Raw genomic sequence first — 18,312 nt, 5'->3', positions numbered from 1 at the left:
AACTCACCCTTAATGAATTCATTGGATATAAGGATATGGTGGGGTACAGACATTTAGAGACATGGGACAGGCTGCTGAAGTAAAATGCCCTGGGTAACCAGCAAGTGTCTTTTCCATAAGAAAAGCTCCATCCTTGGCCTGTCATCCTGTCCACCACCCTGTTGACTGCCAACATGGTGAAAGACTTTTGAATTCAAGCCCAAGGGCTCCTTTGGAGAACAATGGTTGTCTTGGACAAAGCAAAACAGATGTAAGTGGCCTTTCCACAGTGGAAAATGTTTTGTGGCTCAGATCAGTCATTGTGCCAATGGCCTGGCACTGTGGGCGTGACTCCGAGGATTGCTGAGAACTTTATGCTCCTTGCCAGACCATGGCTGTATTGGCAGACACTCAGAACCGTGTGGTGTTTATGAGCCCTGAATGATAGTTAAGGTATAATAATGAGAATGCATCAGATGGGCACATCCCCAGAGCCTTCCTTAGAAGTAGAAAATGTAAACACCCAGGAAGTCAAAGGGTAAAGCAGCTTAGTAAATGAGACTGAAGCAAATACCACAGTGCCAGGTGCTTCCTGAACACCAATGCATAAAACTGTTCTAGAAGCCCAGACATGGGCTAAGCTAATTCACGTGGTCCAGGTCAGTGATGAGGAGCAGGATGGAGATGGGCAGGATGGGAGGGTAACAATGTCAAGTCTTAGATCTTGGGTGTCATGAGACTAAGAGGGTGTGCTGCTTGGGTTGTCTTTTTTTGTCAGCTTCTATAATCTAGAGTCATCTGGGAGAATGTAACCTTAATTGAGGGATTGCCTTCATCCAACTAGCCTGCGATAAAGGTAGTTCATCCCAGTATAGACAGTGTCCATCCCAGTATAGGCAGTGTCCTTCCCAGTATATGCTGTGTCCATCACAGTATAGAGAGTGCTACCCTAGTCAGGTAGTACTGGGTGGGGTAAGAAAGCAGGCTGAGCAAGCCACCATGAGCAAGCCAGTAAGCAGCATTCATTCATGGCCTCTGCTTCAGTTACTGTTTTCAGGTTCCTGCCTGGTACATCCCATAGAAGATAGGTAGGCTTTCCTCAATGATGGTTGTAACCTCTAAGATGAGATAACCCCCCCCCCCACTACCACCACCAAGTTGCCTTTGATAGGTGCTTTATGACAGTAATAAAACAGCAAACTATAGTAGAAGGAAAATATGGCACATACTCTGCATACAGGGAGAGTTAGAACTGAGTTTGCGGGAAGGGAGTCTGCTGGTCTGAGACTTGGTAACTGAGATGCACTTTGCTCATGGTTCTGGAGGTTCAAGAGCATAGCACTGGTGAAAGCTTCCTTGGGAACATGGAATAGCAGAAGACATCAATAGAGGAGTGCATGGGAGAAGGAGAGATCTTATTACAAATCAAGAAGTCAAAAAGATACCAGGAGCCCAGGAGGGCACTCCTGGTCCTTTTGTAGGATACTGCCCCAGCCATCTCCCATGAGGCACTGCTCTTTAAAGATCCCACCACGTCTTAATGTCACCACACTGGGGACCAGTGTTCTAACACAGGAGTCCTTGGGAACAATCTACTCCCAAACCATAGTGGGAGATTGTCAGTTCTCAAATAGTGGTCTGTGCTTCAGTGTTCAGGACTGTGGGTGTGTGGCCACGCCTCTGGACTGTGGTCTACTGGTGTGAGAAGAGCCTTATTGAGAGAAGACCATCTTTGAGTAGACATTGTGCTGGGATTCTGTGGTAGTGCTGCCTGTGTGCGGAAGGATCAGAAGCTAGAGGCAACAGATAACTCCCGGGGCAGAGGATGGACAAACTGGATGCATTGGGACAGAGAGGAGACAAGAGGGAACTGCAATCAGCGATTGGCAATCTCTTCATTTAACCTGCGTGCGCTTCTTTTGGACATGATGTGAAAGAGCCCAGAGGGCAGTAAGGAGGGAAACAATGGCTTCTAGTACAGAGCACTGCTTCTTGAAGAATGTCTCTCCTATGCAATCTGCACGTCAACAGTTTTTCATTGTTTCCATGAGTTCTTTAGGGGTTCAGATCTCTGAACCACAGGCTCCCAGTTGAGAACAATGACCGCACCCCTAGCCCAGCCTACGAGAGAAAGTCTGTCCTGGCACACAGTCTGACTGCTCCACAGGATGCTCCCATTTCTACACTGAGAAACTGGGGCTTGGTGGGAAGGTTCTCAGGAAACAGAAGGAATGGTAGGCAGCCTCGCACTGCCACCTAGATTACTCTCCTACAGCAGAGGGCACAGAGGCTGCCAGTCCTGACTTACAGGAACCGGTAGAAGAGGATGTAGACAAAGCCTGTAAAAGCAGCATGAACTACAGAGTGATGAATAAAGTCAAGTCAGCCAGGGGGAACAGGTGACATTTTCTCTTCCCTCCAGGCAGGGGCAATTATGTGATCATGCCCACACTCTGGCGAAGGAGCAAGGACTGCCCAGAACACCTGAGGAGCCCAAGAGTGAAGCCTCGCTTTCTATTTCTTGTTTCTCCGCTCAGGCAGGTTATATTTAAGATCAAAGCTTGGTCTGGAGAGAAATCAGTTGAAGCCTTCGGTGCTTAGAATAAAAATTTAACCTTAATCTTTAAGGGGAGTAAAGCGGCATATGTCTTAGTTGGAGACTGTTAACCAAAGTGATAGTCACAGCATCTTTTATCTACTATCATGCATTCAGACATATTGATGGCTCTTAAGATTTAGGGGACCCCCCTTCTGAGAAGTAGATGAAAGGTAGAAATTCTGAACCATAACACACAAAATCTATCTGCAGATCCCAGGTTGAGAACCCCGGGTTCAGTAAGCCTGTTCTCTGCTAGGTTTCAGGGCTACAAAGATGAATAAGGCAGATCCCTGGGCTTGAAGGGCTCAGTGCCTGGTGAAGGTTTATAGCTTCAAAAGGCTTCCAGAGAAACCACCAAGAGGCACGTTAACTGTAGGGTTCATCACTAATCATGGGCTGATCACCATCAAAGAAACAGTGAGGCTGTCTGTTGACCTTGACCAGCAATGCCCAGGTTACAAGTAATTGTGTTGCAAAAGTCTGAATATCACATTAAAGCTGCTGTTTTCAAAAACCTCCGATGGATCCCTTATTCATGTATTCTTTGAAAAAATGTACCAAGTACAGATATTGTTCTAAGTCATTATCTTTTAAAAACATTTTATTTTTATTTTTTATGTATCTGTGTATGCATGCACATGAACACAAGGACCAGCAGAGGCTAGATGAGGGCATCAGATCCCCTGGAGCTGAAGGTACATGTACTCATAATGTGCTTTCAACCACCAAGCCATCTCTTCAGTCCTACTGTCCATATTTTCTTAAGAGAAAAATATCTAGGGCCCTGCTGTACTCCTAGATTGGTGCCTATCCCAAACAACATCAGAGAGGCTTTCTCCAGCAGCTGGTACAGAAACCCACATGCAAACTTTAGGCAGAGCTTGGAGAGCCACATGGAAGAGGATGGGGAATGATTGTAGGAGACATAGGGGTTGAGGACACCAGGAGAACATGGCCCACGGAATCAACTAAGCAGGGTTCATAGGGCTAATTCAAAAATCACAGAGCATCCATGGGTCTGTGCTAGGTCTTCTGCATACATACTGTGCTTGGCTAGCTTGGGGGTTTGGTGGGACACCTAACAGTGAGATGGGGGCATATCTGACTCGTTTTTCCTGCTTGTGGGACCCCTTTCCTTCTACTGTGTTGCTTTGGAGATGATGGTCTGTGCCGAGTCTTGTTGCATCTTGTGCTGTGTTCAGTAGATGTCTTTGGAAGGCCTGCTCTTTTCTGAAGGGAGCAGTGGATCTGGGAGAGAGGGGAGGTGGGGGAGCAGTACTGGGAAGAGTGGAGGGAGGGGAAGCTGTGGTCAAGATGTATTATAGGAGAGAAGAAAAAGAGAAAAGGAAAAAAGGAAAAATAGCTAACGCCTAATGATGTGTGTGAGAATTAAACATTCAACTCTTTGCAAGGCTAAGAAGCACCATGTTTTAATTTTAGCCACCAAGAAGAAACACTTAAGGGCCAAGTGATACTTTAAAAATATGATATTTTGGTTAGGACAGCTCTTAAAAATAAGGCATAGTCTCAGAATCTCCTAGTTGCTCGTTATTATGATATAGATGAGACTTTACCTAAAGTCTGCTCATTCACATTCTTTAGGGATCTTTGTAGCAGCTGACATATAGGGTCTGATCTAGCAAGAATCTCTAAGGATTTCTACCTTTTTTTAAGTCTTGACTTGCCCACAAAAGAGAGCTATTGGGTGGGGGAGGGATTACCATACTTGAATCTTCCCTTCATTCTTGTACCTGGGCCCCTCTTTCTGGGCACATCTCTCTTTGGACTGGACTGACTGTATGCTTGAAAACCAGCCGCCCCAGCAGAAGACGGCAGAGAACTCCCTGTTTGTTATAGAATCCAAGGCCCTCTTCTAGGTCATATCCCTAGCTGTCCTTTTCTGACTGAAGCCTGTGTTGACTTTGTTTAGAATCCCCTAAGAGACACACCTCTGGGTGTGTCTGTGAAACTATTTCCAGAGAGGCTTAACAGAGGAGGGAAGACTCAAACCAAGCCTGGGTGTCATCACCTTTCAGGATGGTGACCCAGCTGAACTAAGAGCAACAAGAAAGAAAGCCAGCCAACCACTTCTCTCTGAGTCTCGATCTACCAAGATGTGCAGTTAGATCCACATTCCTACTGCCATGCCTTCCCAAGGTGGATGGACTCAACTCAGACTGTAAGCCAAAATCAACCCTTTGGTTGCTTTCTGCCAGATTATCTCATCACGGCGATGAGATGGGCAACCAACACAGAGCCATGCTTCTCTGTGGAGCTAGCCGCTCACAGCTGATGCTGCAGCGTGGCACCTCCAAGATGCTCCTACATTCTTGAATGTCGCCTTCTGTACCTTCCTATGACTTTGTCATGTCCTTCTTACCAGTTAAGAGTGCTTTAAAGATCAGGGTTCACTAGAATTTTTAACTAATGATGGTTTCAACAAATTGAGTTTATTTTCTTCATTTAATGGGAAAGCCAGAGAATGTGAGTGAATGCTGGTTCTGTTTGAGAAGCTACATGGTTACAGGAAGCTCACCAGTGAGGAGCACTCAGACACAGTGTACAGCCAATTGAAAGTCTTTATTCTAGCCAGCCAGGGCCACACCAACTGTTCAGGGACCTAGGTGTGGTCCTGAGTGTCCAGTATACAGAGTTTTAACCTTATCCTCAACAAGTGAAGGAGGGTTGCAGACTGAGCAATTTAAAGCAAGTTGTTTTAACAGAAGCTACGGTAAATGGTCAACTAGTCAGAGAGAGGGGTTTCACACAAACAGGCAGCTAAGAAAAAGCCTTTGCTGGAGGAGGTTTTGTATAAACAAACAGTTTTAACAAAGGTTAAGTTAGCGAAGGCATCCTGACCTTTGGTTCCTAGAATAGAGTTGGGTAATTTTCCATGGAATTCTCCATCAAGGAGATCAGATTCTGTTTAAACTGGTAATGGCTTCATCAAGAACGCAAGATCGAGGAGCCTCTGCATGGTCATGCCCCATCACAACATGATGTCTAGACTAGAGTCTGTGTGATTTCCCTTTTCCTTTTCTTCATAGTGGCAAAATGGTTACCTTGCTTGATTTGTTTGCTTGGAATCAAGGTCAGACAAAGAGAAGGATAGATTAAGTTGGTCATAAATTTCTTCTAACTGGAAAATAAACCCTGCTCTGGAAGTTTCTCCTCCATAGTAAAACAATCTTTGTATTTTACTGAGGCCAGTTATAGGTCACAAGTCCCTGTCTTCCATCTGCAGAGAGGACTGGGAAAGGTGGAACTGGCTATTAGGATGGATTTGCCTGGTACCAGCCCAAGCTAAGCTACAGTTCTCTGATCATGGGTGACAGGAAGAATAGATATCCATAGAATCTAGTACTTGCTATGTACTGTTGACTACAAATTTCATTCACAAGTCCCTCTCCAGGCTTGCTCTCCCTCTCTCTCTCTCTCTCTCTCTGTCTGTCTCTGTCTGTTTCTTGTTCTCGCTCTCTGTCTCTGCCCCTGCCCTCCTCTCCCCAAGCCCCCCCCCTCTCTCTCTCTCTCTCTCTCTCTCTCACACACACACACACACACACACACACACTACCTTATTCAACACCGTGCCTCCAAGTCTCAACATATTCTCCAACCTTATTAAACACATTCATGAATAATGAAAGCCTGGTTTGAATGCCTCTCACATCTAAATGAATTCTTTTAAGAGACAATCTAGTTTTCTTTTCTTTTCATACGTCTCTCAAGATGTAACAGCCGGTTCTTCATTAGTTTTCTGATGGACAGGCAGGGTACTCGGCAGCAGCTGTCATCAGGTCAGTCTTGGTGAGTGGAAGCACATGTTGCCCAGCTCATGCATAACCTCCGCCTCTACCACCTTGACCACTTTGTTTATAAGCCCACTGTGTAATGACAGGGTGGCTGGGACAAAGAGGTTAGCTGTCCACAGAACGGGCTGTCCTATCTGCTTGATTATTGACCTCCTCCTCAGCTAAAGTCACCTTTTGATGAACATGAGACTCAAGTATCTTCATGTCCTTTGCTAATTTGGAGACATCTAACCACATATTTCTTGCCCAATGGGTCCTTCTCATCCATTTTCCTATCATGCTCCTTCCAAGTACCTGACCATCCAGCCAATTCATTGGCGACAGCCTAAGAGTCTGTGGACAATGGCACATCTGGTCATTTCTCTTTTCAAACAAAATGTATGACTATGGGTACTGTCCAAAGTGCTGCCCACCGTGAAGGTTTCCCTTCCCTGGTTACCCCACAGTGAAGCTGTAATGCAGCAGCTGTCCACTTCTGGGTGGTGCCTGCACAATGTACAGAAGCATCAGTAAAGCAGGCCCTAGTCTTCTCTTCCTCAGTCAGCAAGTGTAAGGCACACCCCATGGGGCCGTATGTGCATGCCTGGTCACAGACGTTTTGTTGTTGTTGTTCTTGTTTTGGTTTTGAATTTTGGTTTTTTGAGACAGGTTTTCTCTGTGTAGGCCTGACTGTCCTGAAACTCACTCTGTAGACAAGACTGTCCTTGAACTCACAGAGATCTGTTGCAAGATATTTCCTATCCAGTCACATTGAGGCAGTGAGAGGCCAGTGATTGGAGGGAAGAGAAGAGGAGGAGTTAAGGAAAGTGAGGGGCTGAGAGAGAGAGAGAGAGAGGGGAAGACCAGATGAGTGGAGCAGAGGAAGAGACTCGGATATCCAGATGGCTTCAGATGTATTTCTGGTGTTTTGGAGAGGTTAGAAATATTGGGATAATACTTTATCATTGTAAATTGGCATTATGTAATTGCAAATTTGCTATATGTAAATATATTTGTTTAACTATTCAAGTTTAAGAGTCATACTTTACTGGATACTTAAAAGGAGTGGGTGCTAGGGATTCCCATTTACAGTCTATTGTGTAGAAGAAACACAGCTGGGATGCTGTGAGAGCTAGCTGGGAAAGATTGGCTTGGCGATGACAGTGAGGGCTGACCTGTTCGAGACCCACTGGGACTTGGTGCAGAGGCCTGGTGGAGTGCTACTCTTTATTAATTATTACCCACTACAGAGTCTGCTTGCCTCTGCCTCCTAAGTGCTGGAATTAAGGGTGTGTGCTGCCACAGCATGGCACCAGATGGCATTATTAACAGGAGTAGAAACCATAGGCATTTAGGCAACCTCTTTAGACCTACTTGGACCCAATTGCATACATACTACTTCCATTTGATGATGGGTTGCTTCTATACATGTTTTACTTTATGACTTTGTGGGTCAGATAATATTTAGCTCATAACAGGCAGTTCAGGTCACATGGTATCTTGGCAGCCCATTATCAAATGTTCAGTTTCCACAAAGGCCCATTTGCAGACCAAGAGCTGCCTCTAAAAGGGAGAATAGTCATCTAAAGATGATGGTAGAGCCTTACTCTAAAATCTCCTAGGTCTCTTCTGTGATTAACCTATGGCAACCTGCCAAAGGCTCCAAATCGCATCTCTTTCTACCACTGACACCTCAAGTACCATTGGGTCTTCTGGATCATACAGCCCAAGTGTAGAGCAGCCTAAACAGCAGCCTGGACCTACTGAAGAGCCTTCTCCCATTCTAGACCCAACACAAAGCTATAATCATTCAGTGTCACTTGGTATATAGGTCAGAGTAACACACCCAAATGAGGAAAGTACTATCTACAGAATCCAAATTGGCCCACTAAATATTTTGCTGCTTTTCTGGTGGTGGGAGGGGACAGGTACAGTAACTTATCTTCCACCTTAGAAGAAGTATTTCTGTATGTTCCATATCACTGGACTTCTAAGAATTTTACTAAGGTAAAATGCTCTTGAATTCTGGTTGAATTTATTTCCTATCCTCTGATGAGCATATGTGTTATCAGTAATTCCAAAGTGGTTGCTACCTACTGCTCACTTGGTCCAATCAGCATAATGTCATCAATGTAGTGCACCAACATGATGTTTTATGGAAAAGACTGACAATTGAGATCTCTTCTAAGTTATAACACAGGGATAGAGAGTTTATATATCCTTGGGGTAAAACTGTAAAGTTATATAACTAGACTTACCAACTGAAAGCAAGTTGCTTTTGGTGATCCTTATTGCCAGGTATTGAGGGGGGAAAAGAGGCATTTGCTAGATCAATAGTTGCATATGATGTACCAGGAGATTCTGCTCAAGTAAGGATACCACATCTGGTACAGTAGCTGCAGTTGGGTTATGACTTGATTGAGTTGTTAGTAGTCAACTGTCATTGTCTACAATCCACCTATCTTCTGCACTGGCCAGATAGAAGAGTTTAAGTCCTTGATGGTGGTACTAATCTCTGCAGTTCCTCCAGGGATGTGATACTGTTTTTAATTCACTATTTTCCCTTGGAGAGGCAACTCTAAAGACTTCCGTTTAGCCTTACCAACCAACATAGCCCTTACTCTATAGATTTGGGAACCAATGTGAGAATTCTGCCACCTTGTACATATATCTATCTTAATTATATATTCTGGGAATGAAGAAATAACCACAGGGTGAGTTCTGGGAACCACTGGACCTATTGTGAGTTGGACTTCAGCCAAAACTCCATTAATCACCTGGCCTCCAGAAGCCCCTACTGTTACTGGAGAGACACAATGTCTCTTGGGGGTCTTCTGGAATCACTGTCAATTCAGAACCAGGATCCAATAGACTGCAACAATCAGGATCAGAAAGTCTGATTGTTTCCTGTCCTTTAGTGTACAGTTATCCTTATCAGGCTGGAGATTTCTCTAAGGAAAAAATGGAAAAAGGCTAACAAAAAACTCTTAAGTATTTTTTCAAGGTCCTTCCTTGGAGCATCCTGCCTGTCCCTTCATTCAAGGGGTTCTGGCTCTGCAAACTGGCTTCAGTCTGGAATTGGTTCACAGGCTGACATTTCCTTTGCCAGTATTAAATATAGCCTTTCTTTCATTTCCTTGGGAATTTTTCTGCTTATACAGATCCAACAAAAATGTGGTAGGCCTCTTATCTATTTTGTCTTGGGAAATACCGTGACTGATTAGCCAGTAGCAAAGGTCCATATGAGTTATGCCACCATGAAAATCTCATTGCCTCTGCTGCCCATTATAGGTTAGGTCATTATGAAAATTGCTTTGTCTATACTGCCCATTATGATAACTACAATCACCTTTAGCAATTCAGTGATGCCACCTGGCCTCTGCTACTTTGGGTCCAATTAAACCCCAAATTCATTCAACTGAACATCAGTATCTCCAACCCTAAGGTCTGGCACAAAGAAAGGGGTGACAATCAAGCCCTTCAGATGTGCTCTTGCCCCTCTCACCACTTTGCATCTTATAGGATTAGTGAAGGGCATGGCTTCTGGGCCTCCCCATTGTGGAGGATTAGGTTTTATGCAGAGTATACAGTCTAGAATTGCAGTTTAAATGAGCCTTAAAAATCCTTCATCAACACTAAGCTAAAGAATATCAGGCATCTATAACTCGTTTTCAGTTTGCCGATCATCTTTTGACAAATCCTTCAGCCAACCATTTAAACTTTTGACAACCCCCCCCCCTTTTGTAACTCTCTAAGCTTTTTTTCCAAATTAAGCCTAGAATCTCTACTCAGAGGACCCATATCAATGAACCTAGCCTAATCCAATTTAATGTTTTTTCCACCATCTCATACCCTTAAAATCTATTCCAATATATATTTCCCAGACTTCTGCTTGAATGAATTAGCAAACTCAGTCAGCTCTTTCATATGTAACTGGTGCACCTCCTCATAGACTATACTTTATACCTCCCCTGTAGGAACCTGCTTAGCTTTAAGTCTGATTATAGGTCTAGAGGTGACTACTGTTAGGCTCTGAAGGACATCAGTATTGTCTTACCTGTCATTTCCTTTAGAGAGGGTCACTGCTGGTTTAACAGACATGAAGAATTAATTTCCTCAGTCAAAGGTGGGAAAGGCAATGTTTCATGGGGTGGGGTATAAGCACATCTTCTGCTAAGGGTGGAAACACTGCTTCCTCAGGTGAGATAAACCTCTCATAATTTGTGGGTTCAAAGTTTTCAGCTTCAATAGGGTCCTCCCACATATCTCCATCTGAAATTACAGGATTCCATTCTTTACCAATTAATGTCCTTCAACCACTGACAGGCTTCAAGGCAAAGACTTGAATTTTCACTGTAATTCAGCCAACCTTATAATGAGAGTTTGGGTTGGGTTTCCTTAGCTCCTGGAGCTACTAGAAAGAAGAGTCTCTTCCAGGGCACACTTAGAAACCTTTAGACTGTTTATGCTCGTCTGGAGCCAGCCAGTTTTACCACTTGAGTTCATTGTTGCCCTTCACTGCATGCTGAGATGCTAGAATTTGGTTACTGTTTATCATGGAACCCATTCTTTTCTTTGCCAGCATCAACCATTTTCCTTAGTTTTCCTGTCCAAAAAAAAAAAAAAATGTTATATGCAGAGTCACCAAATTCCTTGCCTCTTACAGTTGGTGAATCAGAATAACAAAACGCATTTGTCTCCTTAGGTTTATAAAATAATTTACACCATGAACCTTCAGGACTCTCCAAGCTTCTAAGAGAGGCTTCAGTAACTGTGGGAGCCGGCAGGTTGGAAAGCCTATTCGAGATACTTTAAGAATTCATCTTTATACTTCTGTTGCTCTAGAACCACTTAGTCAGGGTTCTTCAGAGGAACATAACTGAAAGAATACCTATCTACCTACATCCATAGACAGACAGATAGACAGACAGACATGTATATAGAAGGGGCACATTTATTAGAATGGCTTACAGGCTTTGGTCCAGCTAGTCCAATATCTATCTACCAATACAAGGATCAAGAATCCATCTCCCAGTAGATGTTTTATGAATGAATAATAACAAATCTGTAGTCATTCCATAGTAGTTATCATAAACACCCAGGGCCTCCTAGATGCTTATTCCCTAGCAGTGGAACTGTTCTAGAGTACAGTGAAACCTTTAGACAGTGGAGCCATTGAGTGCCTGGAGGCCCTTAAATTTTGATAGCTGGCTCTAGTCTCTATTTGTTCTTGGATTTCTGACAGTGTGACACAGTGTGACTGGCCACTGCATACTTCTGCTGCTGTGTCTTCCCCATCATGATAGAGCAGAGCCTTTAAACTCTTGTTTCATATTCTCGTTTGCTCTTCTATTGCTATCACAAAACACTGACTAAGAGCATCTTGGCAATAAAAGGTTAAATTCATCTTATACTTCCAGGTCACAGTTCACCCTGATAAGAAGAGAATTGGGGAAGGAACTCAAGGCAGGAACTCAGAGGAATGTTGCTTACTGGATTGCTCCCTCTGGTTTGCTCAGTTAGATCTCTTATAAAAACCCAGGGCCACCTGACATAATGATTCCATCCACAATGGTTGGGCCTTTTCATATTAATCGTTAATCAAAAAAAAAATGGCCCTGCTACCACCCCACTTGCCTACCAGTCAGTCTGATTGAGTCGTTTTTCCCCCACTGCAGTTCTGTTTTCCTGAGTGACACTAGTTTATGTCGAGTCAACAAAAAACAAATCAGCATGCTATGCTAGTCTCTGAATCTATTCTTTGTGACCCCCTAAGGGGAAACGGTGACCTTACCATTTGGCAGTCATGTCATTCTTGTCTTCTTATAGATAAGGCCTTGAAACTATGTTTTCACTTTTCTTCTCCCCTAAATACATATTGTGGGCTTCCAGAATATATGCTAACTCCAGGATGCTCTGAAGTCAAATAGAAAGCTGGTAAGAGTCTACACAATGGCATGAGCCCAGACCCTGGAAAGTGAGGCCACGGTCAAGTTAACAGTGAACATCTTTGTGAACTAAGACAATGAGTAGCCTCCGCATGGTTCATGCTGCCTCCATAGTGGCGCCATACTTATTCCTTGGTCTTTCCACAGTTGCTCCTTTACTGGTAAAATGAAATAAATCTTGCTGACTATATACTGGACCACTTCCATGGAAAACAGTCCTGAGATCACAGAGAAATTTTATATAGTATTCCAAGAAATGTCCAGTAAGAGAAAATTTACTGGAATTGGGGAGGAGGTTGGCAAACGCCATCTGTAGAGAAAAAGAGCCCGAGTCTCATTTGGCCACCTGTTATCTCCCTGAAGCAGCTCAGTGAGGGAGCTCCCTCAGGACCCCTCCCTCCACAACAGAACCAGACCTGATATCAAGTATAATAATAGGGATTCCTTATTAAGCATAGGCCAGGAATTCTTTCAAGGGCTGGCTACTTAACAATAGCAGTAACAATGCCTACCACTACTGGCTAGTTACTGAATGCGACACACTGCAGTAGGACCTTCCAGAGATGTCTGTGCATGGCAATGAACAAGCTACAGAGGGACCAGGGATATATTTTAAAGTCATTTCAATAGTCTGTTATTTCCCAAGTCCATCAGGTTCTGAGATCTTTCTCTGTCCGCTCTTTTCAATACCAGACAGAAAAACGCACATCATAGCAAATCCTAACCTTTCCCCAGTAGACAGATACCCCAAGGAAAGAGAATATCAAATGAATGAGCCCTTTTGACAGAAGACGATCAAACACTTAGGGGATTGGGAATGATGCTCCTGGAAATGTTCACTACAGTTTTAAAAGAAAAGTTTGGACATGATCAGTGAATTACTTAGGACTTCCATACCCAAAAGTCTGAAATGCTAGCACACCAAGAAATTTAATTTAGATTTCTTTAACACGCTCCCTCCTGATAAGCGAGCATTCCGTATATAAATGGGATGCAACTTGACTGCCAAATTGCAACACAGAATGGAGAAAATTTGTCATTTTGAAATGCTAAGGGAGTTCTTACTAACAGCTTTCTCATCTTGTAAAACTATTATTTTTCTGAACCATAATATGATTTATAAGCCTCAGCTGAATTTTATACCTTTGATGGGAATTGTCTCAAAGTAAAAAATGCATTTTCTCAGAATATAAAATTCTCTTCGGAGCTGACCAAATGAGGGATAAAGTGAAACAATTTCTACAAGTGAGAGGATCAAGGACTCAGTCCCTGCAAACACTGCGTGTGGGAATGTTTGTCTTCCTCAGAGGTCCTGGCTCATCTGGACCAGGGTGACACCAACCACCCTAATCCTGCAGTGCTGCCCTAGGTCCAGTGCCGCCCACACACCCTCAGATACCCTCAGGCCTCTGCCAAGTTAGAGTTCCCTATATCCAGCACCCAGCAGGCGAGATCGCCCTCACCCATTAGTCCCCAGGGCTCTTCTCCTCAGAAACTGTTTCTTTTCATGAATCCTAACACTGAAACAATGGCAAAATCTATAGTGGTTTTTAGTCCCAGCTCTCAAAAAGTGTGTGACACAGCATGGGAATCAGGAGAACAAGCAGTCACTCCGTGGGTTAGTAGGTGCTGCGCTGGAGCATCCCAAGATCTCTGCTCACCTGGGAAAGGTGCTCAGCCAGGGAATCAACCTGACAGAAGGAACATCCCGGCTGGATATGAAGTGTGTGTGTGTGTGTGTGTGTGTGTGTACATGCATGTCCATCCCTGTATTGCCATGAAAACACCAGGAGGCTAGCAGAGATAACCTGTGAGTGTGGAATTAGAAAGAGGCTTGGAGTGAGGGTCCTGGAAAGAGGTGAGGCCAGATCCAATGAACTAAGCGGGAAATAAAACATGCCTCCCTACTTGATCGCCTCTGGGTTTGAAACACAAAGGGCATGATGCAGAGGCTAAGCCATGTCCAGCCCTTGCATGGACCCCTTCAGGCAATCCTGGCTCAGTTCTGGAGAACCACTGTGGTCTCAGCTCTCCACAGAGTACACCATAAGATGCAGAAATGACTTCAAGGAAAATCAATTAGTGCATAACATTTTATACTTGTATATATACATATATAACTATATGCATATATATATATATATATATAAAACATATATACATATACATGTACCTTCTCCTTAATTTAAAAGCAACATAAGATCAAGGACTTCAGAAACAGATGGGGACAGTTTTAGCATAAACCTTCTATATCTTCATGAGTCTTACCTGTAAGATAAGAACAAACTCAGACTTTTATCTCAAATTAAGAATTGACATGCTTAATTACAGGGGTATTAGTAGCACACACACTGTCTTTCTAGTATCTGAAAATGCCTGTATTAAAAGACACATCAATCATCAATCCCAAACATGTCAAATGGGAAAATTGAAATATTAAATATAAATAATATGAAATATACAAATATCTACATATACATGTATACACAGCATAGCATAACATATGGTATGTAAGACTATGCATGTATATATACATAATGTACATATAATATATATGGTCTTACATATATTATATATATTTTATATTTTGTATATGACAGGAGTATATATATATATATACACATACACTAAATGCAAACTGGCACATGACCACGGGTACAGATATGAAAAAGATGATTATATTTTTGTTATTTTTTATTTATACATACGCGTGTTTTGCCCGTATATATCTGTATACCACTTTCATGCCCGAAGCTACAGAGGCCAGAAGAGAGCGTCAGATACCCTGAACTGGAATTACCAACATTTGTGAGCCACCATGTGGGTGCTGAACACTGAACCTGGGTCTTTTGAAAGAACAGCAAGTGCTCTTAGCTTCTGAGCCAACCTCCCCACACACATACCTTGATCATGTGTTTTAGTTTTGAAGCCCATTTATTTTTATTTATTTACTTACGTAACTAGGTGGTGACCGGGAGGGAGGCTCATGCATGCTAAACAAGTGCTCTGTTACTGAACTGTATCCCAGCTCCCAGATTGTTTTGTTACTGGTGGTAATGGTGGGTTTTAAAATTTATTTTGTGTGTGGGTGTAGATATATATATATATGTGTACCACTGTGAGTGTGTGCTATATGTGTGTGAGTGTAGGTGCGTACTTCTTTCTCTCTTTGTCTCTTTGTCTCTTTGTCTGTCTGTCTGTCTGTCTGTCTGTCTGTCTCTCTCTCTCTCTCTCTCTCTCTCTCTCTCTCTGTGTGTGTGTGTGTGTGTGTGTGTGTGTGTCTGGAAGAGTGTACCAAGCTCCCTGAAGAGGGATTACAGGTGGTTGTGGCCTTCCTGACATGGGTCTCTGGTCTGACCTTGGGTTATCTGAAAGTGTAGCAAGTGCTCTTAGCTGCTGAGATAGCTCTCCATTCCTGAGATAGCTAGCTCTCCATTCCTGTTTTGTTTTGTTTAAGATAAGGATTGTTTTGTTTTTTTTTAAGGGAGTGAGAGAGCTTACATTTTATATAGTCTCTCAGGGTGAAAAACCTAGAGCGCTTACAGGAAATATACAGCTTCCACTTGTGGTCTCTATAAATTTTTACGGTCATATTTTTCTATAGTTAGGGGTAAGTACTGTTTATGCCCATTCTTTGAAATAATAGATTTTACCATTGTCTTCTTCACAGGAAACTGAAAAGCATTCAGGGTATTTCTTGCAGGTGCTTGCAAAGGTTGATTATGGGTATTTAGCTAAGAAGGAATAACTTCAGAATTCTGGAGCCCGAGGAGCTTGTCATGCAGTGGTGACGAATGAGGATGAAGGTGTTTTGGGGGAGCTGTAAAGAACTCTCCACACCACATTAGTATATCATCCCGGTGTAGTTTGGACCTAAAATAGCCCCTTCTTGGTAATATGTGTGAACCTTCAGCCAGGGTGCTCCATTGGGAGGTCTTGGAACATCTTGGAGGTGGAACCTTATTCTGTAATGTGAGTCTTTGGAGGGCAGGCTTGAGGTTCCTAGCCCTGCCTGGCTTCCTGACCCACTGAGATGCAAGCATGTGGCTGCTGTGCTTCTGCCTGAACAGAGCCCCACATCTCCATGCCTTACCTGCCGTGATGCCTGCCGTGATCAACTGCGTTCCCTCCAACTGTGAGCAACACTGACCATTCTTCCTCTAAGTTGTTCTTTGTCAGGTATTTTGCCTAAGCAATGAGAGAAGAATCTGTCTCAGTTAGATTTTCTATTGCCATGACAAAATATCATGACCAGAAGCAACTTGGGGAGGAAAGGATTTATTTCATCTTGTAGCTCAGTCTATCATGAAAGGGAGTCAGAGCAGGAACTTGGAGGCAGGAACTGATGCAGAGGCATGGAGAAATACTACCTACAGGCCTGCTCCTCATGGCTTGCTCAGCCTGCCTGTTCTTATAGACTGCAAGACCAAGACCACCAGCCCAGGGCGAGCTTCTCCCATCATCAATTAAGAAAATGCCCTATGAAGCTTGTTCTACAGGCCAGTCTGTTGGAGGTGTTTTCTCAATTTAGGTTCCCTCTTCCAAAATGACTCTACTTGTGTCAAGTTGACATAAAACTAGCCAGCAGAAAAATTAACATCCTTGCAGTCCAGTCATTCTCAAATATTTATTGAGAGAACTTTATTGAATCATTTTTAATGATTCACATGGGACCTCTATAGCATATGACTCACCAACCTATTGTCGCGCATTGGCCCAAGTACTCTTTTGAAAGAACAGATCTGGTTATCTCAGTCCTGGGGCATGCTCCTCAAAGACATCTATTAAATTTTGAGTGACATTTCCAAGCAGACCCTGGGTCATGTGGTGATGGGCTACTTACCTCTCAATGTCCCTCACATCATTTTCTTGACTTTCCACTTAACGTGTCCTCCAGAAAGCCCATGTCCCCTCGGCCTCAATGATTTTGTAAACATCATCCTCTCCTTTTCTTCTCTCTTCTAATTGCCTGGTGAGTGCCTGCTCTTCCGGTCTCAGCTGAGCTATTCTTTCTCAGGGAAACAGCGTTTCCCAGCTTGGCCAGGTCTCCCTTCTGCACTCTCTAGATGTTTCCATGGTAGAACTCAATCACCATCAGCTGTGGGTTTGATTGTTTTATGCTTTTCCCCTCCTGTGATATGGGAATGAGCTGAGTGGCCCCATCCCTATTGTTCATAATGGCCCTGGTACCCTCCTCAGTGCCAGCCACTAAACATGCTCTCTGGCAACCATTTTGTTGAAAATGTGCCCATAAATACTACAAGAAGACAAAGGAAGGAAGCTTCTGTGGTTGGCGTGAGGAGGGAGTCTTCCACTGAACCAGAACTGGGTCTTAGGCTCTTCCTAGGAGGTCTACACTCCTGTGAGGGTCCCTCAGGCACAGGAGAGAGCTACCCTGACAAGTAAGAACAAGAGGCTTTTCTGTTTGGTTTTGAGGTAGGGGTGGCTATTACTCTCTTGGCCTGAGGGAACTTTCCCACTTAATGGTCAAGAGAACAGATAAAATGATCAAAGTCATTTTGTGTAGACAGGAAGCATATTTCATTTACTTATTTCAACATCTTGTCTCTCTTGGGTAGGGAAAGACTGTAAAAGACATCTGTACAGCTGGCCTGAATTGTGCTCTTTTGTGTAAGACTGGATGTAGCATAGACATTTCCTTGGAATGTCATCTTGGCCTTTGCCCAGACCATTGGGGAAATTGTCTCTACTCAATACAGAGCCCCACAGAGAACGTGGGCCAGTTCCTAGGTCTGGAATCATGGGAGTCAAACAGTTACTCAGTGTGGTCAGCTCGAATGGAGTCAGGGATGCCTTTATCTGCTAAATAGGGTGAATCGAAGTGAAAATTACCTTTTGATTGAGTAACATTGCTGAAGAAAATCAATAGAAATGGCTTGAGATTTATCGGCACCAGCTCAATTTTAAGTGTTGTAGACTCTTAAATTGCTGGAACACTGGGTTTCAGGATCCATCCTTCTCAAGACCAATGGAA

At 43.4% G+C, this 18,312-nt stretch overlaps 1 protein-coding gene across 1 annotated transcript in view; it reads left to right on the top strand.

Moving 5' to 3' along the window:
• The window catches only part of Spon1 (spondin 1), a 277,312-nt gene that overhangs the window by 103,436 nt on the left and 155,564 nt on the right, over nucleotides 1–18,312 (top strand). The gene's annotated exons all lie outside the window — the stretch shown is intronic.

The sequence above is a fragment of the Apodemus sylvaticus genome, chromosome 1 (genome assembly GCF_947179515.1).
Source record: "Apodemus sylvaticus chromosome 1, mApoSyl1.1, whole genome shotgun sequence".
Taxonomy (NCBI): Eukaryota; Metazoa; Chordata; class Mammalia; order Rodentia; family Muridae; genus Apodemus; species Apodemus sylvaticus.
Note: the sequence above shows the minus strand (reverse complement) of the source record. Positions and strands in the feature narration are given on the sequence as shown.